Here is a 27,316-nt window from a genome sequence, read left to right as displayed (position 1 = left end):
CAGGGAGGCAGAGAGGAAGAGAAACTTTAGCAGAGCAACTGGAAGCAGAAGTCTGGGCTGAGGTGTTTGAACCGTGCTTGCTTCTGCCAGGGGGACTGAAGCCTTCCCTTGCACAGGGTGTGTTGCCATTCTTGCCGCTACAAATCTTATTAGGATTAATAAGATGGCCTTGCGTGAAAAATCTTCACGACTCCAAGTTTACCCTAAATATTCTTTAATGAACGTTATTATATCTTATGCATTCTGCATCATTGAAGATTGTTTTTTTTCTCCTTCCATGAAATTTCTTGCTTTAATCTTGATGGGCAGTTGGATTTAATTAGTGTGCAATGTCTTTAGCTAGATAGAGGAACTGCTTTGCCCAGATTAAATTTCAGAGAGGCTTTTCTTAACCTGTCCACTGTAAATTGGAAAGCTTGCTTGTTTGTCTACGGTGCTCGGTGGGCTGGCTTGAAGTCACAGTCAGAGCAGCAAGAAAATGTGGTGGCTCAGGTACCTTGGTTTTTCTGTGCATTTTGGAGGTGAGGAGATGAGTCATCAGTCAGGCTAAAAAGTGGCCGTGATCTGAATTCTAGGTCCTCTATATCATTTTTAAGTTCAGGAAATAGAGTTGAATGAGGTATTGATTGGAAAAAAGCAAAACTGTGAATTTTGGTCCATCAGGAACACAATTAGTAGAATTGCCACGGCCTTGGTCTGAGCCTCTAGGGGCAACTTAGGGGACTGGGGTTCCCACCCTGCATCTCTTATCACCTGCTATCCTCTGCAGAACCTGGTCCCAGCTCCTTTCCTGCTGCTTAGATAAAACACTGTACAAAAGCAGCTTAGAAGAGGAAAGAACTTATTTGGCTTATACTTCCAGGCCACAGTTCGTCATTGAGGTAAGTTGGCATGAATTCAAGCAATCAAGAACTAGAAGCAGAAACCATGAAGGAATGCACAGGCTTGAGCCTAGCTAGCTTTCTTAATCAGCCAGACCACCTCCCCGAGGAATATCATTGCCCACATTGGGGCCTTCCTACATCATTTATCAACTTCTACAGACATGGCCATGGGCTGATCTAATCTGGGTAGTTCCTCCATTGAGGCTCAGTCCACCTGAGGACTGAGCAGGGCAAGCTTTAACCCCATAGAACAGTCAATTAGACTGCCCCATCCCACCCTGCAGTGGATGAGAAGTCCTCTTAGCTCATGACTGAGTTTTCCTCTCAAGGCATTACCCCAAAGATAAACTTGAAGTGCCCTAAAGTTTTAGGAGGGGAGGACACAGGATTAGTTCAAACTTTCTGGATCTCTATTTGGATCCCAACATTTATCAATATCATTAAAACTCAAGCACCAATATGAACAGGCATGCGTAGCTCTGGTTTAGCCTATGACTTGCTGCTTATCTTCATTTGGAAAACTATCAAATGTTGAGACAAAGGCAGTTGAAAACAATTTATAAGGCAACATGAAAAACATGAATTCCCAAAAGACCCACGGTTAAAAGCCTTGGCTAGGAGACTGTTGATAATATTTGGAAAGAATAATAAACACAAAGTTGAGTACTCTTCCTTTAAGTCTAGTGTATATCCAAAGACTGAACACCTGCTCCTCTGGCCCCCAAGTGCTGGGAAATTGCGTCAGCCAAATGGGCCTTCCCGTGAGAAGCTTGATGTTGGGTTTTCAGATGGACCCAGATGGAGCTGAACTGGCAACTAACACTCCTTTGTGCTCTTTCTTGTCTTTTTAGAGATCAACCTATATGAAACTCCATCATATGAGGAAGTCCAAAGTCTGTCTTCACCGAAAACCCAACAGAAATAATGTACAGTTGGGAATGATTGCTAGTCCCAAATTAGCTTGTAGGAGGTGGTAGTGGAGATGGACACTCTGCCTCAAAATTAAGCTTGACACAGTGGCTTAGACAGAGCCAGGAGATCCTACTGACCAATGCAAATCGAATTGTGATTTCTATAAGGCAGACTTTGGAAAGAAATGGATTTTCTTTTCTGGGGACTTAATATGTTATTGATATTACAGACAGCTAATATACTATAGATCCCCATCTTCTGCAAGAATGACCCCATGTCATTTGCCTAAGCTTTGAATAGGAATTATAAGTAACGGACAAGTTTCACAGAGCACCACAGATGAACTTTTCTTTAGAAGATTGATTTACTATGTATGTCTGCATGCATTCCTGCAGGTCAGAAGAGGGCACCAGATCTCATTGTAGGTGGTTGTGAGTTACCATGTGGTTGCTGGGAATTGAACTCAGGACCTCTGGAAGAACAGTCTGTGTTCTTAATCTCTGAGCCCCAGCCGTGTGTGTGTGTGTGCGCGTGTGTTTGTGTGTGTGCTTTTTCAGACAAAGGCAGTCTGTCTCTGTCTCTGTCTGTCTGTCTGTCTCTGTCTCTCCTCTCCTCTCTGATACAGTCTCACTATGTAGTCCTGGCTGGACTGAAACTCACTGTGTAGACCAGGCTGGCCTCAAACAAAGATCTGCCTGCCTCTGCCTCCAATGTCCTGAGATGAAAGCCATCCCCTACCGTGTCTGACCTCTGATCTCACTCTTTAAGCCAGGTGGATCTTGGACTTGAAGCAATCCTTCTGAGTACCACGTTTACAGACATGAGACACCATGATTACCTAGAGATGAATTTTAGAAACATAGTTGTCAATGGCAAGGCATGAACTGAAACAAGGTTGCCCACAACACTGAAAGATACATGCTCACTGTGTTAGCTTCCCATCACTAAAACAATATATCTGATATAATCAACTCACCCAGAGAACAAGTTTATTTTGGCCCACAGTTTTGGAGACTCCCTTCCATGAAGTATTAGCCCTACTGCTTGGGGGTCTGCTACGTGGCAGCGTATCATGGTGGGAACACATGATATGGCAAAACCACTTATCTTATGGCCCGAAGACAGAAGACTTGGAGCCTCTCACTAGGGTCCAAGTCTGAAAGTTTCCATACCGTCCCCACAATGGTGCCGGGGACTAGGTTTTTAAACATGTGGACCTTTGGAAAAGGTATTCAACTCCCAAACTTATAACATACATCAACTGTACAGATGTGCATCCTGTAACACCTCTTTGGGCAAGAATGTACACGTATCCCAGATACTGCAGAGCCTCCTTGGCAATGGGGAGGGGGATGGGAGAATGAGAAAAGGGCTGCTGATGAAGTGTTTGAATAAGATGTAAACATTCAAGCATGGACCAGCACCACGGTGTGCTATAGACTGGGGGGGGGGGGAGAATGACGGGTGGGGGGCACAATTCAGTTTCCTCTGTGAACACGAGGGTTAGAAGTGAAAGAGGAATGAAAGGAGCCTTGTGATTCCTGGGGAAGGAACTAGTGGACATGTGAAAAGGGAGCCCCCTCCCCCCACCCCCAGAGAAGAGAAAGGGAAGCCTACTTACACTGTGCTTCTCCTCAGCACTGTGTATACTCCACCAGGACAGAAGAAATCGGGCCTCAGAGCAGAAGCCAGCAAGCAAACCTTCCCCTCCTCCCTCCCCCTTCCCTACCTCCTCCCTTCCTCCCCCTCCCTCTCCCCCCTTCACTTAGTTTCCTTTTGAAACAAAGTTTCACTGTGTAGGTCAGGCTAGGTTCCAACTCTCAATCTTGGTTTACATTTTCCAGTCCTGAGGATTTCAAGGGTGTGCCACCAAGCCCTGGACCTCCTCCTCCTCCTCCTCCTCCTCCTCCTCCTCCTCCTCCTCCTCCTCCCCCTCCTCCCCCTCCTCCTCCTCCTCCTTCCTTTTAAAGCATAAAGCTGGCTTTGGCCTGTGAGCTACACTTTGCTGAACGCAGGCCTATTGTAGCAATGAATACACCTTGCATGGCAGGTTGGTAACTGTAGCACACAGGGTTCAGTGATGAGGTTAGACACCCCCCCCAATGTCTTTCCACCCCCAGCAGCCTGTATAACACCTTTCAGGGCTATCAATTGCTAGTGAGCATGTGGGAAAGTTCTCTCACTGGTTTGATATCAGCTTATGTCTTGCAACCCGACTTATTTAAATACAGAGAAGAAGAGACTGAGGTCCATCTGGATGTCACTGTAGCCATACCTCAGATGCTCCAAACATTCAGTGTGAGAGTCACCGTCGGGAAAGGCTCATAAGCAAATGTCAGAGCTCTCCAGAGTCCCTAGCAAGTGACAAGAATTTACCCTGTCAGTCTCTCAGCAGAGCCAGGTAAGAGGTTTCTGTTCTGTATTCCTCAGTCATCCTGAGGAAGATGCCTTTCCCAGAACCCCATGCCATATAGGAGGCCACCCAGGCGCCCAAAACCCATGCCTGCCCCTCGCAGTGGGACAGGAGTACAAAGCCTTCCCCACCCCCAAGATCATTTCTATGTGAATAGGCCAATCAAGCTCTGCAGAATTGGAGCACAGTAATCATCAGCGTGATTCTCAGATATCAAAGGGAAAGCTACATAAAATCAAGTGCTAGGCTACTTTCACCTCTACCCCCACTCACTGGGCTTCCAGTAGCTAATTGTGGCTTATTGTCTCCGGAGGCACCTGCCTCTGCCTGGAAGGCCATCGAGCATCTCAGCCTCTGTCTAGCTACTGAGTACCTGGCCCTTGCCCAGCAGGAAGACTTCCTCGGGCACAGGAAGGAGTGAGCGCCTGTGCTCTGATGCGGCTGACATCTTAATTTGGTCCCGAGATAACTCCATTTTCCAGGATTTTCCATGGCATCCTTGCATGCATTTTGATCAAGTCTTCACTTTATTCAGACTGCTTCAGTACCTCCCAAGCAGGGGCTGCACAGCAGTAAAAGGACCCTTTCTAAGCTTGCACAAATTATATCAGTCGTAAAACCCACCCACAGATCTGCCCAGGAGTCTAGGGGTTAACAGAGAGGCGAGGATAGAATCATTAGGTAAGCAGGCACATCTGTTGGGGCCTGTTAAGATTTCAACTCCAGACTCTGTTCACCTCTGTCATGCAAACACAGGCAAGATCATTAATATTTAATGTCCCCAATGGATACACATTTGGCTATAAATCCAAAATATTGGAATACTGAAGCTTGCTTCTGAATGGAATACTTGTTGTTAATTTCTTTTTTTTAAGTCGGGGGGGATTGTCCTCAGGGTTAACTTATACCAGCTTACAAAGTGTAGTGTTGGGTGAATACTGAAATATTAATCTGATTGGTTATTTCCCAGTACGAAAATGCTGTCATGATAAGAATGACCTTGGGCATGTCCGCCTCAGCATCCTCAGGAAGCTCGCCTCTGGGGAAGCTGGAGGCACTGAGTACCAGCTCTTGTATTTTCTGTGCTTCACTCAGATGAAGGGGAAGGCTTGGGAGGGAGGGAGAAATCTAGGCTCTGACTACAGACAGGCACGTGGGGGAGGGAGGCATCTATGCCAATTCATCTGGTTTCTGGTTATCCTGTGTTCACCATCTCTGCCTAGATCAACCCTTGGCATTGCTATCTCTGCAACTTGCACTCCCCCCCCCCAGAAGTGGCCACCTCTGGACACTTCAGGCTAGTCTCACATTACCCCTTGCCCTTTACAAATCTGTATGTCCCCAGAGGAGGAAAAACAGGTTTTCTTCCTTCTTTTAGGTATGGAGTAACACCACCACCACCACCACCACCACCACCACCACCAACAACAACAACAAAAATCAAGAAAGACCCAGATTCCTATGAAAACTCTGGGCATCTTGCTTAAAGAAGTGATTGAAAGCCTTTGTTGGTCTGTTTTTATTGAAATGGGCTTTACTGTATCCCAGGCTGGTTTTGAATTCTCTGTGTAGCCAAAGATAACCTTGCATTTCTGACCTCTCCTCCTCTTCCACAGTTTCAAGGCTTCAGTAGTGCTGGCAAGCACCCAACGCCTCAGCTACATCCCCAGCCCCTAATGAGCACTACTGTTCCTTAGACTGCATCTCCACAGTGTCCTTCTTCAGGAACTATTGATTGGATCCATCCTTCAAACTGGGAAACTGAGGTATGGGTAAGTTTTGTGACCTCCTCAGGACAGGTAGTTAATAGTCGGGGCAGAACGTGGAGCTTGACAGCCCAGAGCCTGATTCCAGACTCTCCCTCACCGTGGGGAAGGAAGCTGCTTCATCGCCAGCTGGCCACTGTAGGAAGCTTCCAGCCTCCACCATCCAGAGTGGGATTTACTCGGTGAAAATTTAAAATACCTCCTCCATTAAAAACCCACAGCACCCGGTTCTCCTCATCATGTAATCAGTCCCTGTCTATCCAGATAATGAAAATTCAGGTTATTATTAGCTGAGGAATAATTTTGAATATTCAAAAATTCATGTATGTAAATAACAAAAGGATTAACGCATTTCTCATCTCCATAATCTTCTCTAAAGTGTCCTGACGGAGGGGGCCATTTTAATGTCCACACCCTAATCTCTTAGAAACAAGCAAGTTTTGTTTGCTTGGACTAATTGTGCATAAACTAATTCAATAAAGACTTGGTGCATTTCTGATTTTTTTTTAAATGAGAAATGTTTGGGCCTGGTCTACTGAAAATATTCCACAGACTTCTTTGTCTACGGGTTGCTTGCTTAGACTAATGTCTTGGTGTCTTTGGGGAAGGCTGCTGTGTGGATGAAACAGCCAAGCTGAGTTAGTCTCAGAACTGTGTCTGGGACAAGCAGGACTCCCTGCTCTGTGTCTGAGCCCTCAGCGGAGGACTTTGCTTCCACTGGCATTGTTCCCTTGTGGAGGAAAGTTTCCAAAGACAGGCAGGGAGATGGCTCCGTCAGTAAAAGGACTTGCCACACCAACAAGATGATATGGATTAAGATCCCCAGTGCCCGGTAAAAAGGCACGTGTGGTGGTGTGCATCTGTAAGCCCAGGGCTGGGAGCTGGAGACAAAGAAATTGCTGGAGCTCGTTGACCACCCAGCCTAGCCTACTTGGTGAGTTCCAGGCCAGTGAGAGACTCTGCCGTAAAAAACATAAAGGTGGAGAGAAATTGAGGGAGACACAGGAAACCGACTTCTGACGCCACAGACGGTTGCATGCAGACGTACACAAACATATCACACATGAGCTAGAACATACAGGCACACACACACGAGAGAGAGAGAGACAGATTGAGAGAGAGAGAGAGAGAGAGAGAGAGAGAGAGAGAGAGAGAGAGAGAGTGAGAGAGAGAGAGAGAGAGAGAGAGAGAGAGAGAGAGAGAGAGAGAGAGAGAGACTTAAGTCTTGGACTTAAACACAGAACCTATTGAGTTTCCGGTCGTCTGAAAACTTTGGTGTCCCGGGCCAAGGGACACAAGGGCAGCTGCTATGGGAGTGGGGGCGACAGGTAGTGTAAGCGAGCCCGGTCAGCTGGCGTGAGACAATAGGAAGTGATATCACGACAATGAATACAGGGGGAAGGCCCAGGTGGGTAGACCTTCAGATCTGTGAAGAGCAGCCCAGATGTGGAGTTCAGTGAGGAATAATACCCTGGTGTTTCAGCGTAGCCCAGCAGACCGAGAGTGCCCCTCGTGGGCAGCACACCCCTCCCTGGAGCACAACCGTCTCGTCTCTGCGGCTCTCAACCCTCCGCACGCCGTGCATGCCGTGTTCTCACTCTCGGAGGGTCACCTAAGGGATGAAAGTGCTCTGATGGGGGATGCCCTGTGTATATGCGTGGGACCAGGCGGGAAAGAAACTCCAGCGGCGGTGCTCTGATTTTCTCCGGTGTCAAGGCTGGGAGAGCCCCTGTTCCGAACTTCGGTTCACTTCACTACAGTGCCAACTGGCCTTTCAGGCTTTGGAGTCCGCCCGCCGGGATGCTGGGACTGATGGTGTCTTTGCCTGGGTCTGCAAGATGCCCTGAAGCACTGGCGGTCATTTCGCTGCTCCTATTTTCCTACCATACATTTGTCTCTGAGTTCTTTCTCTCTCCTTCTTCCTCCCCTGCTGTATATCTCAGTTTCTTGGGTGTAACCTGTACTCTTTCCCACCAGCCGCCTGGGTCCTGCAGCTGTCTCAGCCCCAAAAAAAACACACGAGGAAACACTATATTAATTATGAATCTGTTGGCCGTTTGCTTGGTTTCTTATCGGCTAGCTCTGACTTAATTATTGACCCGTAACTACTAATATATATTTTTATAAGGACTTATCTTGCCAAGGATGCCCTCCTGACAGGTCCTTTCCTCCCGGGAGATCACATGACAACTCCCCACTCTTGACTACATTTCCCAGAATTCTCCTCGACTCCTAGTCCCACCTATCTTGCTTCCCTATTGGCCAACATTGCTTTATTTATACCAATCAGACAAACATATACACAGAAGGAATTCCCTCATCACTTGGGGACAGGCACAAAGCCTTATTAATTACCTCACTCTTCCCAGATTCCCCCAAGGCTGAGCTCAGTTCTTACACAGGCTTGCCTTTCTAATAATTGAGTTAAATATAGGAGTTTGCATCATAGACAAAGAAGGACTTTATTACAGTTAGGAGACAGGCTCGGTTGCATTAATGAGGGCTTAGAAGTACAATTGCAATGCTTCTCTAACCCTCAGTTTTCTCATCTGCTAAATGGGAATAATTACCTAACTATAGGAATCAGGTGGTGCCTAGTGTGCCTGCTGATGCAGTCAGTGGAGACCAGCTCTTACAGTAATTGGCATGAGTCCCTCAAGGGGTAGATGTGTTAGTAGAGCCAAGATGTGTTTACCAAATTTGGGGGCCCATTGTCAGTGACCTTACATTATAGATTGGGGTCATGAAGGACTCACAAAAGGTTGCTGCTGCCAGCTGGTGGTGGTGCATGTCTTTAATCCCAGCACTTGAGAGGCAGAGGCAGGTGGATCTCAGTGAGCTCAAGGTCGCCTGGTCTCCAGAGTGAGTTCCAGGACAGCCTCCAGAGCTACATGGAGAAACCCTGTCTCAAAAAACAATAACAACAACAAAAAAAGGTTGCTGTTAACTTAAGACAGCAGTTGAGCATGTATTCTTACTGAACCTAGTTAATAAGCATCCTGCTTCATAATAGAAACCTGCACATAGTAAAATGAGGAATGTGAACGATAATTCTCTATTACAGGTTGAATTTTAACTCCTCCCCAAGTTCATATGCTGCGTATGAATGTGTTGAAACAATGCTTTTGGAGGCAATGGAGGTTGAATGAGGTCATGTGGGAGGACCCTAATCCAGTCTGACGAGTGTGTGGGCACATCTTGCAACATCCAGAAAGCATGCCCGAAGACAGAGGCTATTTGCAGGCAGAAGAGAGGCCTCAGGAGAAACCAAGGTGTCGACATCTTAATTTTGGACGTCTAGGCTCTAGAACTGTGGGAGATAAACGTCTTCTAAGCCACAAAGTCTGTGGCTTTTTGCTGTAGGTGTCTTAGCCAGTGTAGACAGGGGGAAAGAAGCCATTGCTCTTAGTTCTTCTAGGTCTAGAAACCCCTGTAATCAAAAGACCGCCAAGGCAGAGAAAACCAGAAATCACTTACTAGATGCTTTACTTGATCAGGAGACTTTATAAGGAGTCAGACACCCAAAGGAAGCAGTTAGGGGTGGATGCTTAGATACTGACTTGGGCAAAGGATAGTAAATTACAAAAAGGTGACAAGGTTGAGGAATTTGAGCCAGGGCACATCCTGTGGAGAGGAAACTTGGGAGATAAGGTTTACTTCACAAGGGTTGTTTTGCTGGTGTCACTTTCCTTCTGCACTGGGAAGAGATCTGTCCCACATTACAGGATTCCTGCCTGGGCTCCCGTTGCTGCTTTATCCCCCAAAATAACCCACAGAGACTCTATTAGTTACAATGCCAATGTCCAGGGCTGCTCATTGGCTAGTTCTGTCTCACGTATTAACCATGACTACTAATATATATTTCTATAAGGTCTTCTCTTACCAAGATTGCCAGGATTGCACGGCAACTCTCTTCTCTTGACTACATTTCCCAGAATCCTCATCGACCCCTAGTCCTGCCTATCTTGCTTCCCTATTGGCCAACAGTGCTTTATTTATCAACCAAGAAGACAAACATATACACAGAAGGACTTCCTCTCCCATGGGTCCCATGTACTATTCTGTCCCTGGCTTTCAGAAAACAACTGGGAGGGCCAGGGTATCCAGAATTATTGTATATCTACTGGTTCCTGAAGAGCTCAAAAGAATTCTTTTATGGGGCAGGAAAGACGGCTCAATGGCTAAAGCACCAGATGCCCCAACAGGAAGAACTGAGTTTGAACCCCATAACCCATGTTACTCTTGGTGCTGTAACATATACATGTGTGATCTCAGTGCTCCTAAGCTGAGACTGGAAGCCTGTGGTCTGGCTATCCTGGAGTATGCAGCTGAGAACAGTAGTGACTGTCCCACACAGGGGGGGAGGTCTGCTGCAAAGCTTGATTTATCTGGGGTGGGGGTTGAGTCTGTAGAGAGACTACCAGGCCCAACGTCTTAGGAACAGTGTTAGTTGAACTTCTTGTTGTGGGACAGCATTGGGAGTAAGACAGCACCGGGCAGTGATCCCAGGTAAGCTAGAAGAACCTTGATGATCACACAGTCGAATCATCTTGTGTTCTGCTGGTGAGAGTATTTGTCCTTGCTCCTTCTGTCATAGAAGACCACCTCCATTGCATCCTTGTTGAATTTTTGTATTGGTGCATAAACCCTAAGAGGTATCTCAGCCTTAGGGGTTTGGTAGGCAACGTAGAGGGGTCTGCCAGCATGGCTTTAGTCAGCACGGCCTTCACTACAGGGTGAAAGGCCAAAGATGGAACTTTAAAGGGCTGTGGCTTATAGCTGGTGTGCAGCTCAGTGGTTGACTTTTAGCTGGGTGTGCACAAGGCACCAGATTCTGTCCTCTGTGCCACGAACACTGAAGAGCAAACTAAAGCGAGAGTCGGTGCCTCTCATACGCTGCATGCATCACACAGACAAATATTTGCCCTCTGCTCACTCACCAGTGAAGAGGAAATAAAAGTGCATGCTGTTCTAGTATCTTCTCTCTAAGGATCCAGAAAAGCCCTCCCTATGATCCATTAAAGAATTAGATTTTACAGCTGGCCAAAGCTAGTGAAAGATCACTGACTCAGGTCTGACAAATGGGGAACCTGCATAAGACCAAACTAGATTCCCTTAATGTAAGTGACAGTGGTGTGACTGGGACAATATCTGAGTCCACTGGCAGTGAGTCCAAGATCTAACAATAATGCACAAACTGACTTAGTGGAACCCACTCTATGTGGTATGGAGACCCAGGGGGGGTGGGGGTGAAGAGGTGCCTTGGTTCTGCCTCAACTAGAAGATGGGACAGACTTAGTAGACTTCCTAGGGGAGGCCTTATCCTCTCGGTGGAGCAGATGGGAGGAGGGGGGAAGGCAAGGAGGGTTGGGGAACTGGGATTGGAATGTGAAAAATAAATAAAGAATAAAAATAATTAGCTTTTAGATCAGGCTGAGCACATCTGCCCCATGTAAGTCAACCATTGCATTTGAATGAACTTGTTTGAAGTGTGTAATTCTACAGAGTGACAAGGATTTTAGTTGGTACTGTCTGTAGATTATACATGTTGAGTAAGAAAATGTCTCCTAGCAACTGCTAGGGAATTAGTTCAGAGTCGAGGCTAAGTAAACTGGGAGTCACAACATGCCTTATTTGTTTTTCCAAACTTTGTTTCCTAAAGTTTTTAATGTTGGCTTTTGTTTCAGCCAAGACAAAAGCATTTATTAGGCAACAATCTTGCCATTCAACTCTTTGATTCTCTCTCTTGCACCCCATATAATCTTAAGTAGGGCATGGTTGCTTCTGTGTATCTCCACTCTTCTCCTCCACCCCAACTTTGACTTTTTTGTAGCCTGTGCTGTTTTGTAGTTTATGTTGCCTCCCCAGAATCACTGTATTCTCCGCCCCCCTCCCCTGCCCCTAACCTGTCCTTCTTGATGCTAATTCTCCATGTTCTAGACAGCTCTGCTTCCTGATTCTTGGCTGGCCACCCTAATGCCTGCCCTTAGCATGTCACTCCCTGGCTCAGAATTGCCTAGTCTCAGTGGCTCCCCTCCTATCTTCTAATGTGCTTTGACTGGCTTTAAGTCCCTCTGAAATCTTGATAGCCCTATACCTCAGGACAAATTTTCATTATCCACCATGGTTTGCATTTCCCGTGACCCATGAACAAGCCTCGATAATTTTTAGGACCAATCGATGTCGTATTTTACAGGTTAAACTCTGCCAAATAGCAAAGAGCATCACACAGCTTATCACCTAACCTGGCATCCCCCTGGGGTTGAGCAAGAGGCAGCATAGTCATTGCTTTCCCCCTGATTCTGTTTTCCCATTCATTCCCTGTCTGAATCCTTCTATTTTGATATGTAGCTTACCTGGGGTGGCTTCCTCATCTGAGAACTCCCATTGTTCCCTCAAACTCTTACTCCCCAAACAGCTCCTCATAAGGATGCCCTTGGCTGGCAGTGGTGGTGGTGAATGCCTCTTATGGCAGCACTCAGGAGGCAGAGGCAGGCAAATCTCTGAGAGTTCGAGGCCAGCCTGGTCTACAGAGCAAGTTCCAGAACAACCAAGGCTACACAGAGAAACCCTGTCTTGAAAAACCAAAAAGAAGGAGGAGGAGGAGGAGGAAGAGGAGGAGGAGGGAGAGGGAGAGGAGGAAGAAGAGGAAGAGGAGGAGAGAGAGGGAGAGGAGGAAGAAGAGGAAGAGGAGGAGGAGGAGGAGGAGGAAGAAGAAGAAGAAGAAGAAGAAGAAGAAGAAGAAGAAGAAGAAGAAGAAGAAGAAGAAGAAGAACTCCCCTGCTGCACATGGTCCAAATCCAGATCCTCACCTTGCCATCACAGCACACTATAGCTTCCTTCTTTTATTTCCTTCCTTCCCTTTTCCTTCTTCCTCTGTCCTTTCCTTTCCTGCTCCTTCTCCTTCTGTTTTGTGTGTATAGTTTATGCTTGCATGCAATTGTGTGTGCAGGGTATTGTGCACGTGAGGGCCACACGGCAACATCAGGTGATTTTTCTCTTATTCTTCTCCTGCTGTTCTTTGAGTCTCTTCAATGAACCTAGTGCTTGTTGCTTCAGCCAACTAGCACTCATAAGACCTACCAATCCTATGGCACCAACGCTACAAACATATGCCTTTTGTGTAGGCGCTGGGTTTACAAACTCAGGCCTTTATGTTCATTCAGCAAGCTTTTTACCCATTGAACCGCCTCTCCAGTCCCCTTCACCCTTGCTTATTTGGGGCGGGGTGGGGGGTAAGCTCTCATATATTCCAGTTTGGCTTGTCTCAAACACTAGGTAGTTAACAATGATCTTGACTTTCTTACTGACCCTCCTGCCTCTATCTCCAGAGTCCTGGGATTGCAAGTATACAGCACTGTGCCAAGTCTTTGCCGTGTTGAGGGCTGAGTCCACGGCTTTGTGTGTGTCAGGTGGGTACTGCACCAACATCCCCACTGCCAGTTTCCTCCCTTTTGTGTGTGTTATTATTCTGACTCTCCCAATTAGAATTCTGAGAATGGACTCTGTCATCCACATTTGTAGGTACCACAGGGCTGAGCACAAGACAGAGTTAGGGTTCTGTATATATTGTCTGATTAGTTAATGGACATGTGCTGTGATTAAATCAGAAAAAAAAACCTGTTGCTGTCATCCCTGAGACAAAATGAACATGATATCTAGTTTGACTCCAGCGATGTGCGGCGTGAACAAGAAAGCGGTGAGAGCTCTGGACCAGCAAGCCCCATTCCATGAAGCTGTCACAATCCAGACATAAGACAGAATCAGTCACTTAAAACTGAGGATAATAAAGTAGGTTTCAAACAAGGTGGCTTCAATTATTTTTTAGTCTTTTCAGGGTTATTAATATGCAAATAGCAAGGCAGACAAGCTGCAGCTCTGCCCTCTTGTTAGGGATTGAAGTTGCTTGAGGATTACCTGTTGTTATGGCAGGAAATTATTCCAAGTGCATACCAACCAGTCACTAAGAACCATCTAACACTAACAGAGCATTGCCATCCCATTTGTCTCTTCCCTCTCCCCCCTCCCCCGCCCCTCTCTCCCTCTTCCTCTTTCCCCTCCCCCTCCCCCTCCTCTCTCTTCTTGGATGATCTCTCCTGCTTCTCAACAGAGGCAGCACTGAGACAGAAAATGAGGTAGCCTCCTGAAAACACCATCTTCCTTGCTTTCTTGACTTAAACGCTCATATCTGAACCTGTACTGATTGTCGCTTCAGAGTATTTTAGGATGAAGCGATATGTTGAATTTCCATTGTTCAGACCCTTCCAACACAGACGGACAGGTAGGAGTATAATTTCTTCCATTTCCAGATTCAATCTTTCAACGTTGGTGGTGGGAATCTCCTTAGACATCCTCTGAGACAAGAAGCAACCTTTCAAACTGTGGATTCACCTACAGCAGAGGCCTCTGTCTAGATGGAGCAACCTACAGCTGTCTTCTGTTCTGCTTGTACAGGCTCCATCTAGGAAGTTGGGTTCTCCCCTTCCCTGATGCTATAAACCCTATAGATGCTGTAGATTTCCTTATTGGATCACCTACTTTGAAAAATCTGGTGAAGCTCATGTCTCCCTCATCTGAAAAAAATTCACAGGCATTAAAAAAAAAACCAAAAAACATAACCACAGAATTTCACAAGCTCACGCTCCTCGGGATGGAGTGAATGAGGAAAATAATCACGGATATGGATATGAGTATGTTCCTGGCTGTGCCAGCACAAATAAATGTGTGTGTGTGTGTGTGTGCGTGTGTGTGTGTATAATAAATTATATACAATATATATTACATATCTTCTGAAATAATTGCGTAAGGCAGTTCCTATTATCTTTATTTTGCAAATGAGGCACAGAGGTCAAAGATAACACCCCAATCAATTTCCACACCTGGTAAAAGGCAGAGAGAAAACTGACTCCAGCCAGCCTGGCCTCAAGAGAAGCTTGTGTGAGGTTAGAACTCATAAAGGGAGGTGCAGAGGAAGGCAACACTTGTAGCAATGTTTCCCCAACCATCCCTGTTTTCCTCTGCTCTCTCTGGTTTATTTTATCTTCTTTTCTCCTGTCTACATTGTATCTTGAGGAAGAGAACTGAAACTTTACAGATAATAAGCTTTGCTGATCTTCCGAGTTTCCTGTTTAGGTAAAGCATGTGACTCTACTCTGTTACAAAAAGGTTTCTCCTGGAGAGGATGTGGAGAAAGGGGAACACTCCTTCACTGCTGGTGGGAGTGCCGACTGCCGACTTGTACAGCCACTATGGAAATCAGTATGGAAATTCCTCTGGAAAATGGCAATCAGTCTACTACAAGACCCAGCAATTATACTCTTAGCCATATACCCAAAAGATGCACATTCATACAACCAGGACATCTGTTCAACCATGTCCCTAGCAGCATTATTTGTAATAGCCAGAACCTGGAGGTGACCTAGATGCCCCTCAACTGAAGAGTGGATAGAAAATGTGGTACATTTACACAATGGAGTACTACTCAGTGGAAAAAAGCAATGGAATCTTAAAATTTGCAGGCAAGTGGATAATACTAGAAGAAACCATCTTGAGTGAGTAACCCAGTCACAAAAAGACAAACATAAGCCTTCATTCAGTAGCTGATAGAAACAGAAGCTGACACCCACTCCTAACCATTGAGCTGAACTCTGGAATTCAGTTGCAGAGAGGGAGGAGTGATAAGCAAAGAGGTCAAAACCAGACTGGAGAAACCCACAGAGACAGCTGACCTGAACAAGGAGGAGCTCATGGGATAGCTGGGAAGCCAGCATAGGATGGTCCCAGACCCCCTGAACGTGGATGCCAGTTTGGAGGTTAATATATATGGACTCTAGTAGTGGATCAGTATTTATCCCTAGAACACGAATGGACTTTGGGAGCCCACTCCACACAGAGGGATACTCTCTCAGCCTAGACACACCAGGGAGTGTCTAGGCCTTGCTCCAAATGATATGACAAACCTTGAAGGTCCCCTATGGAAGGCTTCACCCTCCCTGGGGAGCTGAGGAGGAGGGGAGGGAAAGGGAACCGGGATTGACGTGTAAAATAAGCTTGTTTCTAATGTAAATAGAAAAAACATGAATCAAAAACAAACAAACAACAACAACAAAAACCCAAAAAGGTTTCTGCAAGAATGTTTCAAGTCTACTAAAAAAGTCAAGTACTATCCATCAGTTTTGATTGGAATTATAAAATTAGAGTTTGGGATAATGTTCACAGTACAGAAAGCCATGCTGTAAGTAATGAAAGATTTTTGCAAAGCCAAGAAGGAGTGACATTAGTCCCTAGGAAGTTCACAGTCTAGGAGGAATCAACAACTCATGCAGACAGCCCTGTGAGCTCCAGCCAATCGTGACTTGCCCCAGCCTGGAGAACTGAGTCAGAGTCTTTGGACTTTTGACATTGATGGCTTTGATATTTTGCCAGAAATAAACAGAAACCTTCTGACTAACAGTTCTTCCCAGTTCTAAACAAACAGACATAAAAAGAGTGTCTGCAGCAGATTAAAAAAATATTTAACACCTTGTTAAACTGGAGTTAGGAATGGTTGCCTCTTCAGACGATTGTTCTAATAGCTCTGCTTCCCAGGGGACCAGGTGGTTCGGGCGAGCACCACTTTACAGGTTTAGAGAAAATTCTTTACTGCTGCTCATATCAATAAAACATCATTAAGTGAGGTTTATTTAGAAGTAAAACATTGACACAAGACTTAGTGTTTGCCGGGCTTGGTATAGAGAGCTCTAGAGAAACATAAATCAGAAAGATTACTGAAAACCCCTTCACAAAGTTTATGTGCCTGTAAAAATACATGCAACTTGCACGTGAATAGCCAACAGGCATGTATGCAGGAGTGTGCTTATCTTTTTTATTTTCAGCCCCTACCATTTCTGAACGTGGCTGAGGCGAGAGCTATTAGCAGCTGGCACTCATGCACATTCTTCCAGTTTGCGGGTGTTTCCACAGCACTGTTGACTTTAGCCTTTAAAACCACCTGTACATCGCCTTTTATTATCCTTATTTTATGGACAAGGAAACAGGCAGAGAGGTGACGTGCTGGGCTAAGGTCAAAGAGTTAATAATTCCTCACCCATGGGAGCCTTGACCTAGGTTTCTCGGTTCCATGTTTCTGGATGACTTTACTCCTCACTGCCGGGTTTGGAACAGGAAGGAGGTCGGGGCCGGAGAGGTCTTCCTGGGCGCCTGGCGGTAAAGAAGGCTCTTCAGGAATAACCTGTCTGCAGGTTTGGGGTTTGCCCAGAGCAGGAGGCAAGTGAGGAAAGAAGGGTTGGTAGAAATCCGAATGCCACACAAGTTTGCCCATCAGGTTATGCCGCTTCCCCGGAGCTCCGGGGAGTTAAAGCAAAACAGCTCTGTCCGCAGAAACACCAACTGCAGCTTAGGAGGCACCGCACTCCGCGTGTTTTGTCTAATCTCAACAGCCTGGCAGCATTATTCCATAACAAAGCACACAGATAAGGAACCGAAGCAGAAGAGAACCATAGGAAAGCAAGGGCGCATGGTTAGAGAGAAGAAATCCCTGGACTTGGAAGGGAGGCCCATCGGATGCCGCTCCGGTCTCCTCTGGTTTTAGATTAGTGAAGGATTTTAAAACTATACCTTACAATGGTGGTTCTCCATTATTTGGGGTCAGTAACCCGTTACATTTTTTTTAATTATATAGGACCCCAAAGAGGTTTTATGTGGTTTCTAGCAATGGACATTTACCACTTTAAAGTTCAAAACAAAAAAAAACATTATTTATTTGTTTAATAAACCAGTGGTAAGCTAACATACAAATATTATACAGGGGGGGAAGCCCAGTGTTTTCTAAAACAAAACCAAACTTAGTGAATGTAGAGGCGCTGTGTTTTTTATTTTGCTAATTTTTCTCATGCCTGTCTGAATAGACACAGTTCCTGTGTTATGTCTGTCGCAACACTGCTTGTACTCGTGAGAGAATGAGAGCAAAGGTGCAGATGACATCTTAGTATAACAAGGAAATGGTTGAGGGTTGGGAATACAGCTTAGAGGGGTAGAACAATTTGCCCCGGATTGTGTAAGGCCCAGGGTTTGCCCTCTAGCATTGCAAAAGAAAAAAAAAAAGAGAGAAAAGAAGAAAAGGGATTGGTGGCTGATTTTCTCTTTCCTTCCTTCCTTTACATTGGGGAGCTGCGCACTTGTCACGAATGGAAGTCATAGGACAACTTGGAGCTGGTTCTCTCTCTCTCTCTTCATCAAGTAGGTTCCTGGGACCAAATTCAGATCATTGGGTTTAGAAGCAACCCTCTTTACCCTGTATCATCAGCCTAATATGTTTTTAAAGTCCCACTCCGAACCCTTCAAAGTGTTGTGAACAACCGTAGTGTGCCTAGACCACACTGAGACTTCTGACCTCTAAGACCCTTCTGATGGGGAAGTCCTGTGTATATGTGGGCCAATAGGGAAGTAAGATAGGTGGGACTAGGAGTCGAGCAGGATTCTGGGAAGGAGAAACACAGGGAGTCACCATATAGCTGCCATAGGGGTAAGAAGTCTGGACCCTTTCTCCGGTAAGAGAAATACTTAGATTAACAATTATGGAGTAAATACTTAAGTCAGAGACAGCCATTAAGAAATCAAGCTAACAGCCAACAGCTTCATAATTAATGCAGCGTCTTGTGTCTTATTTGGGGACTTCAATTGTGGCAGGGCCCAGGCGGATGGCGGGGCAGGTTGCTCCCTACACCTTCCCGTGCACCGAGCTAAATCACTGTATCTTTGATTACAAACAGTGTCAAAGATCAGCTAGTTCAGTCCTCCAGCTGATGAAACATAGTCCTACTGAGTTTACTCTAACCTCTCCGTGTGACAAGCACAGCAGCCATTCTTGGCTTCAGCAGCCCTTCAGTGGACAGAAAAGACTTTCGGTGTTGAGAGAAAGCATTTTTTTTCCTGTAGTGTCCACTGGTAGTTACTCTGTATAGGGTAACTTCAGTTCCCCGTCATCCTATTCATAACATCTGAAAACCACTTCCTTAGGTGTTGTCTCTTCCAGCTAAAGAGCTTGAAGACCTGCTGTTGCCAGTGTTCTCTGATCCAAATTTATACCTCTTTATCAGCATCTTCATAAGTCATTTGAGCTCATATTAAAAACAAAAATCCAGCATCCTCTGAGATAGGTTTGCTCAGGGCTTATTCTATGCCTGACTTTGGTTAGTTGTCACAGATGCTTAGCATTAATGAGCATGAAGGTGCACACGGTGGTGCCTGCTTATCTATGGGGAATATGGTTCCTGGATCCCCAGCAGATAACTAAAACTATGGATATTGCAAACCCTATGGATATGATTTTTTTCCCCATGAGAAACTTAACAGAGTAGGCACAGTAGGAAGAGTGACAGCAACACAGAACAGTTCAATGTGTCAAGTGAAATAAGGGTTACTTGGACAGGAGCTCTGTGGCGTAGCAACAGTTCATTTGGTAGCCAAGAAATCCCTACGTAGGCTGGTTACTTTGTATCACAGTGACGGAAACACCTGAGCAAATCAACTTCAAGGAGGAGGGGGAATGTTTCTTGACTCATGACTTTGGTTGACAGCTACCTAGTTCCATTGTTTCTGGCTGTGGTGAGGCAGAATCTCAAAAGGCAGAGGCTGGAAGGGACCAGGGGGAGAGGGGAGACAGACAGACAGACAGACAGACAGACACAGACAGACACAGACTACCTCTGATCAGAGACTACTTCCTAACAGCCCATTCAATACCCAACTCATTAGTGGATCAACCCACTGATGAAGTTATTGCCCTCAGTCTGCTCATCTCTCCACACTGTTGCTAGCTGGGAGCAAGACTTCAGCTAGGCCCTTGGGATGGGAGCACTTCATGTACACATCCATAAGAGGTGCTAGATGTCTACTCTGTGATTGTGGGATGAGCAGGGCGTCCTGAAGGGAGGGAGACTCAGCCAGAGTGGAAATGCAGCGGTACAGCCTGAGACTTCATCAGGATGCTAGGTGCATAATTTGACATTTGAAAACGGACTTCTTCTGGAATCTGCCATTTCATCTTTTCAGAACATGTAATCGCTGGTAACTGAAACCGTGGGAAATGAAAACAGAGAAGAAATGGGGCTACCGCATCATCTCTAGCAGCATTAAAGAATAAAAAAATAAATAAATAAACAAAACTGGTGATGGCAATCAAAATCCTGGGCTTTGCACTTATAGTAGGTGTAATGACATCTTACCTTGCCAGTGAACTTGTAGTGGTGACCACACCCTTTGGGCGTGGTTTCAGGCACAGACATGACACATTATAAGGCAGAGGAGGGGCTGGCTCCAGTTCTCTTGGGTTGCAGAGAGCATTGAAAGGGCAGGGACTGAAGTGGTTTATTTACTCTTATCTATGCAAGTGCTTCCCTAATGAAGACCTATTTATCATTTATCTTGGGTCTGGTGAACTTATTTAAACCTCACCTTCAATTGGTGACCAACTCTGTCTCATATCAAGTAGGTAAATGATCTACAACTCAGCCACTCTCAATCCTTCCTAGATTTTATTAAGACAAGCATTCGCTATACAGCTCAGGCTGGTCTGAAACTCATGATCCTCCTGCCTCAGCTTCCGGAGTGCTGGGATTACAGATGTACCACACCGTGTCTACTATATATTATTTACTTTGGGGAACAAGTCACGATGGCACATATCTGTAGTCCTAGCATTTGGGAGGATAAGGCAGGAAGATTGATGCCAACCTTGAGGCTAGCCTGGACTACATAGTGAGTTCAAGGCCATTCTCTGCCCACCATGTACCTACCACACACACACACACACACACACACACACACACACACACACACACACACACACACGGGGTGGAAGGGTGGGCAGGGGGGACTCTACAAAACAAATACAAAATAAAAAGGTCTTTAATGTCTGTGTGGCCTGACCTTGGGCTTCCTGTCTCCTTTCCCATTTCCGGCTCTGCTTCTCCAGCTCGCTGTCTGCCTCTTCCCTTCCCTCCTAGCAGAAACACAGGGCCATGTGTGCAGTGCTTTGAAGTTCACAGTCTTACAGCCATTACCTCACAGAAAGTGCTCATGGAATGTGCCAACCAAGGTGCCCCAGAAGCATAGGAACCGCTTCTGCTAATTGCATCTTGGGGATTAGTTTTTTAACACTTCATGCCCAGGGTCTTGCAGCCTGTCTTGTTGGCTTCCCCGTGTTTAAGCATCTCCCTGTGCTAAGGCACTTTATATACTGATGCTAAAAATCATCTTCCTTCCCTGCCGATCTGAACATGCCACCATCTGGAGTCCATTTATAGCCTTCCCATCACCCTTGGGGTAACGTATTTTCTCACAGCCTTAGAGAATCTGCATCTGCCAAGACCTCTGTATTCCCTTTCTTCACTTAGGGCAGCAGTGTAGGTAAATATCACTGGTTTTTGTTTTGTTTTGTTTTGTTTTGGAGGAAGCGTTAGTCCCAAATAGGAACAGTAGAGAAGGCTTTTGAAGAGAAAGTGTCCTTTGGTGTGTGTAAGGATTTCATAGATTTCATTTAGCAGAGAGGAGAGGGTAGGACAGGCTGGACTAGCCTGGATTGGTTGCTGTCTGGTGGGTTACAAGAATTCTTCTATTACTCTCTTATCATCCTGGGTATTTGATTATGTGGGTTATTTGTTCCTTTATTTTTCTGTTGTTGCAAAAATGCCTGCATGCCTAAGAGGGCCTGATGACTTTGAACACCTAACTTAAAAAGTGCCCACCCCCCGCAGGGTGACAGCCACACACAGTGTACGGAAAGGCACAAAGTGGTTTTGTTTCGAGACTGTGAGTACAGTGAACAGAAGATGAGCTCATGTGGATGGACCAACACCCACCCTGGCACCTGTCCCTATCAGGTGCTCCCTTTCACTGGAGCCCCTGATGCCAATAGGACATGGAAACGTTATCGCCCCTTAGGGGAATATTTGCATGAGGCATAGTGCGTGGTGATACATTAAAAAAAAACAGTGCTGTACCACACGGGTGTGTCATGAGCAGTGTGAGGGCAGACATTTCTATTTGCGATTCTTGAAAACTAAAATAAAGCAAGCCTAACACTTTGGATCTGAAACATGTTTCGTTATTTTGCTACATTTCTCCCAATTGCATATTCATTGCATTAAAAAAAAAGACCCCACAAAAATAGCAAGAGTGTTGAGTATACACATGGTTCTCCCTGGCATTCTCGGTAAGGCAGGCACTTTGGGAAATGAATTTTGTGTGAAGTAGTCTGTCTTCTGATCACCTACCTACTCAGCTTTGATCCTCACAAGACCGGGCTCAGATTTCTCTATTTTGGTCATTACATGCTGGGATGCTGGCCCAGATGAGTAAAAGGAGAAATTTATGTATGTTTAGTTTTGAAAACTGATATGACAATGTAAAATATTTCAGCGAGACGAGTTTCAAAACTGGGCATGCAGGAAAACTGCACTACAAGGAAGACATTTCAAAGTCCTGGTAGCTAAGATGCTAAACTAGCCATGAACCCAACAGGCATTGTGACCAAGGGCAAGCAGGTGGGCAGGGAACAGTGGGACACAAAGGAAAACCTGTATAATTAAATGAGGAAAAGTAATGAGAATCACTGTCTTGAATTTCATATAACCAGGGATTCAAAAAGTCACCTGTGGAATGTTCTCTACAAACTGCCTGTCCACCTCGTGCCCAGCCATCATGCTTCTGAACTCAAACACACACACATCTCTAGTCCTTTCTCACAAGTCCCCTCCCTGCTGTCCTCTCACTGGCTGGGTTTCACTCAGGTGTCCTCTAACTTAGCTGGCGTAACTGCTATATAAACTAAAGCCCACAAATCCGGCTTGCCCCATCTCCCTGACTTCTCTGAATAGGGTGCCATTAATTTTTTGTTCGATTAGGCAATACACTGGAAATGTCCATATACAAATACGCACATATATGCACAATTAAGCAAGAAAAGTCTTCTGTCTTTCCCCTCTTTTAGGCCAATTCCAAGAATATTTCCCCCTGAGTTTAGGGATTGAACCTAGGGCTTTGCACGCTGCAGGTGAACACGGGGTCACTGAGCTGCGCCGTTAGCCTTTGGCTTTTCGAGACAGAGGGTTACTGCATAGCTCAGACTGTCTCCGACTGCACAATCCTTCTTCCTAACTAGCTGGCATTGTGGACACGTGCCACCCCACCAGGCAAGACATTTCTATAATTTCTTTATGCAAGTGCCTCCCTCTCCGCAAATAAATTTCCTTATTTTAATCACATGCTGTTTTGACCACGTGTCTGGCCATCAATAGTTGTGAAATAAATACCTTTATACTTAGGCTTTAACACAATTTATTCTTTTACCACACCCTTCAGTGGCTGTGGGTACTCAGCTGGGAAGTTCCTGCTTAGGTTTCTCAAGTTTGGTTGCCCTCAACTGCAAAACTAGCCTGGGCTGGGCATCCCTAACAGCTTATGGATAGCCAACAACTGATAATGTTGTTTCATGGGAGTTCAGCTTCCACGTAGGGTTTTTCTACACACCTTAAACAGCAAGGCGGTTGACTCCCGAGTGGGCATATCCTAAGAACGAGCGTTCTGAGACAACAGGAAATGGTGGCTGCCAGGCCAATTAAGGGCTATTTAAAGAACTGGTGAAATCATCCCCGGGAGCTCAATGGGCCAAAGCGTTCCCAAGCCTGTCCAAATGAAAGGGAGTTTAGAGAAATAGATCCATGTCCTCATGGGGGTGTGCCAAGGACCCACTGCAGACCTGGGGCAACAGGAGACGATGCCATGGTCACCTTCGCAAAATTTGGTCTGCGGCACCATGGGAAGGGATTTTGTATCTTCTATCTTTTCTTTTGTCCCGTCTCAGTCATTTCGTTCCCCTCTCTCAACAGTTACAGACAGCTCCCTGTCAGGGCAACCTCCCAGCTCTCCAGTCTCTGTTGACTGTCAAAAGCCTGTCTAATTTGTGGTTTCTCACTACAGGCATTTCCACAAGTGTAGGGTTGAAGATGTCATTTCCAAAGTAAAAACCATCATCTTTTAGAAAAAGTGATAAAAGGCTGGCCAGTGGTCTTGTTTGAATGCTGTAGGGTTTTTACACACAGGATCTAAAGCTTTTTTTGTTGTTGTTGCTTTTTTTTTTCTGAGACAGCATTTCTCTATAGTTTTGGAGGCTGTCCTGGAACTCGCTCAGTAGACCAGGTTGGCTTCAAACTCACAGAGATCCGCCTGTCTCTGCCTCCCGAGTGCTGGGATCAAAGTGGTGCGCCAACGCTGCCCGGCTGGACCTATAATTTTAGAGCTTTCACTAATACAAAATCAGATTTTACATTAAAAAAAAAACCAAACCCAGGGGAAGGATCTGTTTGAAAAACTGAGTTCTCTTACACATGGAGGCATTCAGTTATTCAGTGAATGTGATCTACTGCCAAACATACTGAACAAAAGGAAAAAAATCTGCCACTGTAGGGTGTATTTGTAGTTTCAGAGAGGCAGCAAGAAGAGACTGAATCGGTGTAACATGCGGAATTGATGATGTAGAATGCTGGATGGTAACAGGCTCCACGGAAAGGCTGGGAAAGGGCTGCAGCTCTGTATCACATGGCCACGGGAAGGCCTCGCTGAAATGGTGGCATTTGAACAGAAGAAGTGGAATGAGCTGGGTAAGAGAGACGTGGATTTCTAGGATGGCACCATATTGGATAGCCAGTAGCCATATGCCGCTCTCTAAATTTATGTGATTTAAATTGAATAAAGTTTAAAATTTAGTTCTCTGGTCACACTTGCCACATTGTGAACATTCAGCAAAGCACAAGTTTCAAAGGACTGGAAAAGAAAAGCCCAGATCTAGAATATTCCTTTCAGTGCAGCAAGTGCTGCGGTGTGACATTACAGAGGGAAGAGGTGTTTTAGGCAGAAGGGAGCAGGCAGCGATGCCACTGTGATCTTGACCAAAAAGTACATCTTCCATTTATAGATTCCCCCTCTTTCTGATAGCTTGTGTGTGTGTGTGTGTGTGTGTGTATTCATGTGTGTACAAATGCACACGTGTGTAGATGCACATCTATGTGTGTGTGTATGTAGGCCAGAGGACAACCTTGGTTGTCAGTCCTCAGGTACATTCCATTCTTAACTTTTTTTTTTTTAAATATGGTGTTTCTTACTTTGCTGGAGCATGCCCCCTTTAGATAAGGCTGGCTGGTCAGCAATCCTCAGGGATCTACCTGTCCACATCTTCTGCACTGGCATCAAAAGAGGGTGACAATATGTCTGCGTGCCTATGGCTTGCCCTTAAAAAAAAACATAGGTGTTTAGGGTCTAACTTGGGTCCTGTGCTTGCAAGGCGATCGAGTTAGCAACCAAGCTATCTTCTCCCCTCATACCTGCTCCCTTTTATGCTGAGGACACATGGCTTCTACTATTTATTGCTTTAACCTAAACGAGCTTTCCAAGGGTCCTTATTCATGCTATGCTTTAGATGCACCACGCCGTGTTCTAATCTATAGAATCTATGTCATAAATTTCATACTCCTGAGCCTTACACCGAAAACTGCGTGAACCAGGGTGTTCGTGGCGCATGTCTGTAACCCTAGCACTTGGAAGATAGAGAAAGTAGAGCAGAGAGTTCAAAGTTATCCTCAGTTACATAGTGTGTTCCAGGCCAGTCTGGGATACATGAGACTCTGTCTAAAAAAAAAAATCAAAACAAAACCATAAAACAAAGAAACAACAACAACAAAACCCAATGCCAAAGGAAGGAAAGCTGCATGAAGACTTGCGAAGACCAAGAATGTCAACTAGAAGACAGAACATATGCGTTACCTTTCGCAGCAGAGTGAGTTCATAGATAATTCAAATGTCAACTCTTGTGGAGGACTCAGCGGGAGCACCCACACGTCAGAGTGAATGTTAACCAAAAGTGTCCTGGAGGGCTTGTGCGAACCAAGTGCCAACCCCCTTCAGCTGGCATGTCGAGGGGAGTCTGAAGTAGGTGAGACCTGAGAACGGAAGGTAATGACTAAGTGCCCACTGGAGCTTAAGCATTTTAACATAAAAATCAAGAGAGCCTGATGTGGCATGTACACGTGGGCTTTCATTCTTGGGTAAATCTGCATCCTAGACATTTGGGAGCCATAACAGACTTTAAAGTGCGTGGCTGAGTCAAGGTGGCAAAATCTGAGCCATCCGTGGTAACTCTCCGGCACAAATTCTATTTTTCCTTCTACTTCTTCACTATGCTGTCATCCTCCTCTAACAGGACAGAGTCTCTCCAGCCTCCGTGTCCAATAGGCTCTGCATGACATCAATCACCTGGGAGGTTTCCCTTTTTTATCACAATTTGAAATCTCCTTGCTTGAAGGGTTCTGTTTCCCTTCCGTCTCTCACCTTCTCCTCTCAGCCCGAAGGCACAGCACAGGCTTCTTCCTGCTTTGGTTTGCTGCTCTTCTCCGGAGTTATTGTACATTCACTTGGCAATTAGCAAGAGGACAGACGGGCACTACCTGATTTTTTTTCTCCCAGTGTTTATATACACCCCCCACCCCACCCCCGGGGTTAATTTCCCTTTCTTTAAGACAGAGATCACTGATCTCCCCCTCTTTTCCCACCCTGGCCACAGGTCCCAGTACGCTTGGCCAAGCATCTCCTGTTATGAGAGGCACACCAGTAACCCAGACTTCATATTCTTAATCCTTGTCATTTAAAAAGATTTAAACGTGAACAAGCCTTTTCAACTCTTGCCACTTGTAGACAAAAAAAAAAAAAAAAAAAAAAAGGTCCCAGAGTCACAGTGATGAAGGGTAAAAAGGCCTTGTTGGAACATCCACCGCCCTTGGGGGTGAAGACCTTCCTGGAATGGTTTTCCACCCGAACGCTCCACAATTCCTACCTCCTGGAATAGTGTAAGCTGTGATTCACACCGCACTAAGCCTTCACAGTTTACCAGGCACATTCATCAGGCGCAGAAGGCTTCCAGGGTAGGTCAGGTTCCAACACGTTAGCAGAGATTCACCTTCGGGCCACCAGACTTGCACTACTTTGGTAAACGCCATCAAAACCGACAAGTTTTCTCCGTTCACCCTTTCACGAGGAGCATGCCCACGGGGACCACCGAGGGGGCAATGCTGTCCCGGGAAGCATTTTGCATAGTCTAGGATAAAGACTCTTCGGTGGGGCTAGACCGTGCAAAACGCGCGGGAGGGAAAAGGACCTGTTAGCTTTCTGGGTGTTAGGTCAGGGCAGTCCTGGCTGGGGGGGCAGTGGGACTTTTTAATCTCAAGAGGATGGGCCCGGGAGGAGGAGTCTGGGAATGACGCACCTGTGCAGGCACGGGGAGCACGGTGCGC

At 45.8% G+C, this 27,316-nt stretch overlaps 3 long non-coding RNA genes across 3 annotated transcripts in view; 2 read left to right on the top strand and 1 right to left on the bottom strand.

The window, feature by feature from the left end:
- Nucleotides 1–13,369, top strand: part of LOC110343612 — a 120,934-nt gene extending 107,565 nt beyond the window's left edge. Inside the window, exons 3-5 of the long non-coding RNA XR_005876047.1 lie at nucleotides 4,028–4,197; nucleotides 5,826–5,975; nucleotides 13,307–13,369. This is a non-coding gene — a long non-coding RNA (uncharacterized LOC110343612). The remainder of the gene's footprint in view (nucleotides 1–4,027; nucleotides 4,198–5,825; nucleotides 5,976–13,306) is intronic.
- A 4,333-nt stretch (nucleotides 13,370–17,702) lies between these two features.
- On the bottom strand, nucleotides 17,703–27,242 carry LOC121139192. The gene is made up of 3 exons (XR_005876042.1): nucleotides 26,860–27,242; nucleotides 25,794–25,969; nucleotides 17,703–18,220 (listed from the first exon to the last, which is right to left on the bottom strand). It is a non-coding gene; the product is annotated as an uncharacterized LOC121139192 (long non-coding RNA).
- On the top strand, nucleotides 18,075–20,159 carry LOC121139193. The gene is made up of 2 exons (XR_005876043.1): nucleotides 18,075–18,212; nucleotides 20,028–20,159. It is a non-coding gene; the product is annotated as an uncharacterized LOC121139193 (long non-coding RNA).
- Nucleotides 27,243–27,316: the final 74 nt, after the last annotated feature.

Source organism: Mesocricetus auratus, unplaced genomic scaffold (assembly GCF_017639785.1).
Source record: "Mesocricetus auratus isolate SY011 unplaced genomic scaffold, BCM_Maur_2.0 Super-Scaffold_15014, whole genome shotgun sequence".
NCBI lineage: Eukaryota > Metazoa > Chordata > Mammalia > Rodentia > Cricetidae > Mesocricetus > Mesocricetus auratus.
This window is presented reverse-complemented; position numbering and strand designations above follow the sequence as displayed.